This window comes from Saccostrea cucullata, unplaced genomic scaffold (genome assembly GCF_032062105.1).
Source record: "Saccostrea cucullata isolate Sc308-1 unplaced genomic scaffold, CSIRO_AGI_Scuc_v1 ctg12641, whole genome shotgun sequence".
Lineage (NCBI taxonomy): Eukaryota > Metazoa > Mollusca > Bivalvia > Ostreida > Ostreidae > Saccostrea > Saccostrea cuccullata.
Genome location: NW_026922211.1, coordinates 5,671 through 14,704, shown reverse-complemented (window position 1 = coordinate 14,704; position 9,034 = coordinate 5,671). Strand labels below are relative to the sequence as shown.

The 9,034-nt window shown below is 31.6% G+C and overlaps 1 long non-coding RNA gene across 1 annotated transcript; it reads left to right on the top strand.

The window, feature by feature from the left end:
• The first annotated feature begins 5,135 nt into the window (after nt 1-5,135).
• On the top strand, nt 5,136-6,886 carry LOC134261392 (uncharacterized). Its single transcript, XR_009990809.1, has 3 exons — nt 5,136-5,379; nt 6,411-6,516; nt 6,696-6,886. It is a non-coding gene; the product is annotated as an uncharacterized LOC134261392 (long non-coding RNA).
• The last annotated feature ends 2,148 nt before the right edge of the window (nt 6,887-9,034 follow it).

The following is a 9,034-nucleotide window of genomic DNA, read 5'->3' as shown; positions in this document are numbered from 1 at the left end:
TTTTCATAATCCGTATATACCCCCCCTCCCGTCGAAATTACTAGATGTGCCTATGGGAGAGAACAAATTCATCTTCATGGTAAAATATTGAAAATTTAAGATCTTGAAAGAAGACAATTATAAAAAAAAAACATCTTTTAAGAGTTTATATATGTTATAAAAGTTATTTGAATGATTAGAAACTTAATTCGAAGCACGCGACGTCATTTTACGTTCTTACTGAATGACGACGATACCTATTTGAAATTTTGACCTTAAGGTCATATGCAACATACTTTGAACTTTATTGAGCTTTTACCTGGAGTTGAATTCTACTAGATGATTGACCTGTGTGCAGTACTTTAAATTTTTCTATAATTATGGATTTGCACACCTCTTCTAAAACAAATTTCGAAAAAAATCTGTAAATTGTGTTTTGTAATTTTTGTATACTTTTCTTTGAATAATGGGAAAATTTTCATAATTTGTTATCTTTCAAAAACCTTGGTAATGCATGCTGATTTTTTGTCTATAAACATCTGATGACACTATAATCTTAAATTTAGAATATCTTGAAAAATTATCAGCAGGTAAGGTACCTTGCGTATGTCCTTAAGGACCTTTTTTCATAAAAGCAGTCAAATGATTAAATATTTTTTCTTCATTATTCTTTACGCCTTCTTCCTTTTTCTCTTTCGACTGTTATCAAACGTAAGAATTGTACTACTCTATATGTCCATGCATAACAACTTCCACGTACCGACGTACCGGGAGTGGACTGCTACTTATTCTGTGTATTATAAAAATATGATTTTTTAAATATTTTTAATTTGAAAATACTAGGTAGCAGATATGTCCGAATATTTGCAATGGTTACTGGTTAATTACAGATAAAGGATCCTTTTAATTAATCAGATTTATAGAAAATACTCTACATAAGCTAACTGTATGAATCGCACAGGTTTAATATATAGGTGTTTTTTTTTCAATATCTCGTCTTCACACACTTCGAATTCTAAGGGGTATGATCAGAACGCTGTGGCATATAGACAGCATACAATTAGGGAATCACTGTCGAGTTAGTATAGTATTCCAGGGCATCAACAAAAGTGGGAAACATGGGATCATTTTCCTATAGCTAACGGGCGAAGTCCATTATGCATAAATTATCCCATGTTTCCTAGTCAGTGATTCCTTTTATTTTCATTTCATTGTGAAAATATAATTGTAGATTTAGACTTAAATAAAATGCAGACATAGATTTAAATTACACGAGGATTCCCATCCCAATTTCAATAGCCATCGGCCACTGAAGTCAAACACAACAGCAGCCGCTCGAGATTTTCATGCAAATTTGGCCTCCTTAGCGTTAGACTCGCAGACAGATGCGCACGAGATTTGCATGCATATTAGGCCTCCTTAGCTCCTGATCTATTGATCTGCCTAACTTACATTCCGGTATAATTACCAAGGAATTAACTCCTCTAAGTTTCAAAGAGTTATCACAGAGAGAAAAATTAGAAATGGAAATATTACAGCATACCCCCCCACCCTTCCTTCTCTTCAACACCAAATTAAACATTTCGTTTTCATGAAGCGAGGCATTTATTGATATTTTTTAGATTCCAGTATCTCTCCCCTTCAGAAATTTCAGATTGTCGAAGCTTTATTTTAAAATTTTAGTGTTGTTAATAGCCCTCCTGTGATCATAAAAAATTTCGACAATTTATACTTTCAATTTGGTTTGCAAGATAATTTGGTCCAACGCACTTTGTGCAGATGTCACCTATATTTGTACGAGAGTTTTTAAAGATATATCTTTTTTTGCAATTCAGGTAAATAAAATTGGAGAATAAATTCAGAACTTAGCGCTGCTTTTTGTCCAGGCAATAAATATACAGTTTTCACAATGGATGGGACTGTAGCTCTCCAGTCTGTCAAAATATTTTTTCGGAGAACTACCGTCCTGCAGCAAGCATTTGCCACACCACTATTACAAGTCACATTGTAGGAATCTCATGCATGTATATAGATATGTCTACGATCCTTAGCTATGCAAATAAGAGCTTAGAAATAAAATGGTAAAAACACTGTACGTAAGCTATAACTTCCCAGCCCCAACCCCGCTCTTATCCCCCCCCCCCCCCCCCCCGAAAAAAAAATGCATAACAACGTTCAATTCTGGTGAAATGTATATTTACAGGAAATTCTTTAATTAACTATGCGAATTATACTAAAGCATATTTATCTAAATGAGTATTATTTTGTCACTAAATCAAGAATTATATTTAAGCTTAAGAAAATCAACTCTACTGCAGCATTCAAACATAATATAATATAATTATTTCGAATTATTGGCTTAAGTACTCCACTTTTTTGCAAAGATATACATAAAGTGGACATTGAAAATAAGGTTTACGGTTTTATTGGGGGTAAGCCCCATCCCATTTTAATATTAGCCCCCCCCCCCCCCCCCCCCGGTTTAATTTGCTTTTGACGCCTATGAATTATCACTCTCTACCATCGGCTCGAACGAACGACAACTCTGCATGGGAGATTGATGAATTATGCTGAATGTATCGCGACTGCTTATCGTCAATCATCAAACTGCAATACTGCGTGGTTTATAACGTGCAAACTGCCCCAAGTTATGTTAGAATTATCGAATTATTGGAATAACATAAGTTTAAATAACCTTCATTCCTTAAAAAAATTATAGGCTCGATTAAGAAACTTAATTTACATGCGTAAGTACAAAGTCAATCGTACATCTATAATCCAGACGTTCCATAGACACGAATGTTTGTCAGACTGGCTGATGATCATACCCTAGTAACGTAACATAATATATGTAACTTTAACATTTAAGAAAAATAAGGTCTTAAAAATAAGAAAGAGAATATATCTCAAGATAATGTTTGTTTCAGGAAAGGTCACGTGACACGTTTTTCACTATACTACCGGGGACACGTGTGTAACCCCCAAGTACGAACCTTCGCTCGTTATGAAAAGTTCACACTAACACACATCTTTTAATCATAACTAACCGGGGACATTTTTTCAACATGTTATAAAATAGATTTTTTCGGCTTTTTGTGGTAATTAGACATCCCTGATTTCGAATTTGGCGCTATTTTTAATCGGAGACAACCGGGGACGTCCCCGGTTGGAAGGTCGTCCCCGGTTGGAAGGTGTGTAAACAAACAAATGTCCCCGTTTGATACCCTTCACGCACACACACACACACATACACACACACACACAAACACGCACAATAAAAAAAAACGGTTTCTGTTTATCAAATTAAAGCATATTTTTAATAACCTGGTAAATGTTTTTTTTTCCTTTTAGCTGACTGCGACTTTGAGAAGGACTTATGTGGCTGGAAAAGCTTCAATCCTTTAGAACAATATTATAAATGTTCGTCCAGGACTAATACTTTTCAATGCATTCCATGGCTTTTCTATGATCTCCCACTTCGTAAAGGAGTTGTATGGGTACCATGGTTAAGACTAACACCAAAGGATAACCAAAATATAAGTAAAACTGAAGGTACAAAATTTCTTCAAAACATCAAAGCTTTAAAAAAGTTTAAAGCATTTCAGCTACTATCAGATTACATGGTAAAAAATCATTAAATTTGTTGATGAAGAAGATGAAAGAGGATTAAATAATGAATTGATTAAAGATCTATCTCATTATTCAGATGTCATATTCATCACCAATAATTATACTAGCCTATCACTTCCGATACAAGTTCTAAGTGATTATCCCTTTCAAAGAGCAGTTGCGTACCAAACAGCCAAAGAATACCTGATGAAAAGAGGTACTTGCATCTGTAACAATCTTAAATGTTAGATAAGTAAATGGTAAAATTTTGTTACATTTAGTATTTTTTTTTTCTATGGCATATCTGCGTTTGCTGTTCATAGTTAGACATTAAATTTGCTTGAAATATTTATCAAATTAATTAAAAGATAAAGAAGAAACTTGTGGCGATAACTAACTGTATTCAAGATCAAAAGTATTCAATATAAAAAGTCCATAAAACAATAAAAAAAATAGGAGCAGAGCAAACACGGGCCTCCAAAAAACAGAGGGGGTCAAGTGACATGAAAGAGTGAGCATACTCTGCCGACCGATCACACCCACCATGTGCTTCTTATTATGATGAGGAAATAACAAAAAACCCGTCGTCAATTCATTGCATAAATAGTAAACAGTTAGTATGAAAAACGTCAGTCAGCATTTGACTCAATGATAGATTGTATTTGCTGACAAGGTCATTGTATCGACCATACATGAAGAGCTTACGAAATAACGAAATGATAAATTTAAACGAGAATTAATCTGGATATTCTTTTTTCATCAACTTTTTTATCAACAGTTTACCTCGTTTTAGAAACTGTTCATACGTACCCAGGTAGCACAAAACGTTTTCATAACATTATATTCCGGTTGTAAGGATGTTATTCCAAAACGTTTTTGACATAACGTTTGAAAAATGTTTTTATAACGTTTTATCTAGGTTACAATGACGTTTTTAGAAAACGTTTCTCAGAAACGTTTTAAAAATGTTTTTCATAACGTTTAATACTGGTTGGAAGGAAGTTTTTATAAAAATTTTTGCATAACATTTTTATAATTATAATAAGAATTTTTTTATTGCTTAAAAAGCACTATAAAAAATGTTTTCATATTCCATTGTTTGAGAAAAACTATCCTAAAAACTCATAATATGATATTAAGAATATACACAGTGTGTTGTGTACGTTGACTCAAATTTTAAGAATATTTATTTTTAAATTGAATGAAATTTATTATAAATTCCAATTACAAATGATACCAAAAAACATGAATATAACATTGTCTTAAAATGTTTGGAAAACATTGTTAAAACGTTATAGAAACAACAAATATCTCTATATATTTCAATTCTTAAAAATTATACATTTAGTATTTACTTTTTTGTTTGTGTGTTATTAATACTAGGTGATATCTTTTAAAGCATATAAGGAAAAAAACTTAAACAAAAATGTTTTTAATTCAGTTCTTTTTTAATTGCTTTATATGCCACATTGATTTCCTAAAAAAAAAATAATGATTGTGAAAAATGTATAAAAAGCCATTTTAAAGTATTTTTTCTAAGATGTGATGTAGTTCAACAAAGAAATGCAGTGCATTTATTCACTTGTTTTGTTTCCTCCTGGATAACGCGTTTATCAAAAGTTAATTGATTGACACAGCGGGATGCCGTGGTCAGCGCTGATGAAACCGCTCCTTGCTGCAAACTATTTCCACGTGATCTATATAGGTCAACTTATCAAGATTTTGAAAAACCGGGCAGCATTCTTGAGAGACAAAGAACAGGATTTAGGGAATATTTTACATCACCGTGTGGTATGTTGAATTTAAAGTTGTATTCATCGTGTATACATGTATTTATTATAGCTGCATGTGTTTGTATAAGCCTGAATCATTCCTTGTAAACAATGGTAAACAGAGGCGTAGTCACAAACTTAAAAGTGGGGGGGGGCTCAAGTCCAGAAATTCTTTGACAAGGAAAAAAAAAAAAAAAAAAAAAAAAAATAAAAAAAAAAAAAAAAAAAAAAAAAAACAAAACAAAAAAAAAAGGAAAAAAAAAAAAAAAAAAAAAAAAAAAATTAAAAAAATTAAAAAAAAAAAAAAAAAAAAAAAAAAAAAAAAAAAAAAAAAAAAAAATTAAAAAAAAAAAAAAAAAAAAAAAAAAAAAACCAAAAAAAAAAAAAAAAAAAAAAAAAAAAAAAAAAAAAAAAATTAAAGTTCCCCAAACTCGAAAATCCTATTTCGTGGCGGGGGGGGGGGGGGGGGGGGGGGGGGGGTAGTGGCCAACTTCTTTTTCAATTTCAATTTTTCTACACAATTTTATTATACAACTATGTAATAATATTATGTTCTTCATTAAAAAGTGGGGGGGGGGCACAGACATACTCTTGCCCCCCCAGATCTGAAAGTGGGGGGGCTAGTGCCCCCGCTGCCCCCCCTGTGACTATGCCTATGGTAAATGATTGTATATATCTTGGATATTTGAGGGCGGTTAATTGGTTGTTTTTGAAGTAAACTGATCATTGAAGTTTATCATGATTGTGCATTTATTTTACATGTGTATTATGTCTTGTGTCTCGTGTGAATTTTCTTTATTAATGTGTACTTTAGTATAATCACCCCAGGCTTAGAGATAGATTTTCATATTGAAAGCTTCAAAACATGATTTAAATGGATCGAGTAGGTTGAGTTTGCGTGTTTGTGTGTGTGTGTGGAGGGGGGGGGGCTTAACAAGTTGGTTTAAATACTTCTTTTGAAATGTAAAATGATTTGTATTTATATACAGTGTCATGTATATATTTTTCAATTTACAATTCTCAAAATGAATATCATTTTTCATTTTACAGCGGCTGTTTGCAAAGACTAAATATTACATGTTATGAGAGGAATTGGACAGAATGAAGTTTGCTACACACCATCTTTGAGGGATTTACCGGGGTATTAATTTTAAAGGTACGTTTGAAATTTCCTGACACGAATGCATAACGGAGATAGATTTATCATGTTTATTTAGTATATATTTTATAGAACTGTTGCCAAAAACATACACACTTTTCTTGTATTTATCGGATTTATGACTATGTATAGTTTTTAAATCTTCTAAAATTATTCTCTGTATCTTTGTTTTTCAGAAGAAAACAAAGAATTCCAAGTGCCAAACAGATGATTTCCAAAGGAAGAAGGATATTGTGATTTTTTTTCTTATTTCAATTGTGACAAATCTTCCCTGTTAAGAAGACTGTTATTGACTGTGTGGATGTAAAAAAGAGTTCATGGATTATATTTGTGAAAGAGTTTAAACCAATTAAAACCATAGGAAGTACAATAATTTTTTTTTATTAGTAAATTTTTCTTAATCCTTTAAGACATGTTAGAAATGTTCTGAAAACGATTTTAAAAATGTTTTGAAAACGTTTTCAAAAATGTTTTCCAAACATTGCAGGACAATGTTTTTGAAAAACGTTATGATAACGTTTAAAAAACCATACAAAATAACATTGTAATAACGTTTTAGAAAATGTTTTTATAACATTTTGAAAACGTTTTGATAACGTTTCAATAACGTTGTTGTGCTACCTGGGTAGAGCATGCTCTTGCGTATCGAATCAACTGAGATATATAAATGCAGTATGCAATTAAGAAGATTCTGATTCTTACATGTAGGAATGTACTTTTTAAGATTTTTTTAAAAAAAGAATACTTTATTTAAAAAAGAACAGTATTATTAAGTGATTTTAATTTTGTCAATTTGATAATGAAATAGGACATGAAAATTATCCAGATAGTAACAGTTCTTTACCACTGCCATTTGAAACATGAAAACTTATATTTTTCATGAATAAAATGTAATTCTATGCTTTTGCACAAATTCAATTTAAAGGTTTGGTTCAAAGGAACACAACTGTACTTGTTGCCACAACCAGACCTTTATTGTATCTTCAAAACCTCAAACCTGTGAAAAATGTGAATATATACATAAGTTCTTATCTAATAAGCGAGGAGCTTCCACGAGCGAAAAATGTCCAGTGTCTCCATTATTCCTACATGTTGATTGGATCCACAGAATTGTTTGTGACATGTTTACCAAGTTATAGAGATTTAAACAGAAAAAGCACTCAAAGAAATAGAGAAGAGATATGTTTGGAAAAACATGTGTATAAAAGTTATTTTCAGAAGATACAAATTAATTTACCAATGGCAGCAAAGTATAAGGTAAGTAATACAGAAATAAGAGATTGAGTATGTCAGAAAATTTGTCATTTTGATATCTTTAAAATTTATTTTGGCATATGAATTACATTTGAAAATATCTGTGGTCTTTTGAAAGATTCATTAGCTAAAACACGGGTGGCCATTGGCCATTGGAAGCAGAAAATAAGAAAACTTCACAATTACAGTACAAGTTTTAACTGAACAAGCATTCTGAGAGAATTGCATATAAGCAATTCATGTCCCCTTCCTCTTTTCTCTCTTAAATGTCAATTTATAATTTCCTGTGTATGAAAAATTACTCTTCCAAAATGTGGACATTTTGATAATCACTTGCGTATGAATGAAATTTCTTCAAGCTAAGTCGATCTTCAAAACAAAAAAAAAATATACTTGTTGTCATTTATTTAGAATAATATAAGCCCCCATCAAAGTTAGAATGCCTTCAATACACACGTACATGTAATATAGCAAAAATTGCAGAATGAGAGTCGCTCGGAACCAATTTGCAAGAAAAGGATAGGATTTGTATTGAAAATAATGAGCAAATCAATCGATTTTAAGCAAATTGATTTCTTGGTTGATTGGTTATTGATGTTTTACCCTATCTCAGCAGTATTTCAGCCACATTTTGGCGGTTAAAGAAATTTAAGAAAAGTTTTTGTGCATATCAAGAACATAAATGTTTTAACCATGTTGATTCTCAGACCTACTTTGCATTGAGTCATCTCACGATTATTTTCTTGGCTATATTTTGTCAATACACAGAATGCATTCTCTCGTTCAACCGAGGTACATGAGATATAATTATCATTCCAAAGATAAAGAATTCTATTAGGTTTGTGGCCATAAAGCTACATGCAGGAGCAGAGCAATTGACACGGACCGCCAAAAAAAAAAAACAGAGATGGGATCAGGTGCCTCGGGGTGTTAATTGTGATCAAGAAATTCTGCAGATTTTGTTGTGTGTTACTGTTTATAACCCACCTAGTGCGTATGTCTTAGCAAAAACTACCAGTAATGCAAACCATAGAGGACGTTACCATTTTATGATGAAAAATGTGTTAGAGGAGGTTGATGCAAAAGTTTGGGGAATTTCATCAAATATTAATTTTATTAACCAGTGACAGTGAATAAAAATTACAAATGTAAGAATATACACTTGTTGATTTTTTTAAATTAAAAAAGTATTTTGAACTTAACTGGTAAAACATTTTGATATTTGTTATAAAAAGGGATGTTTATAAATTCCGAGGAGACA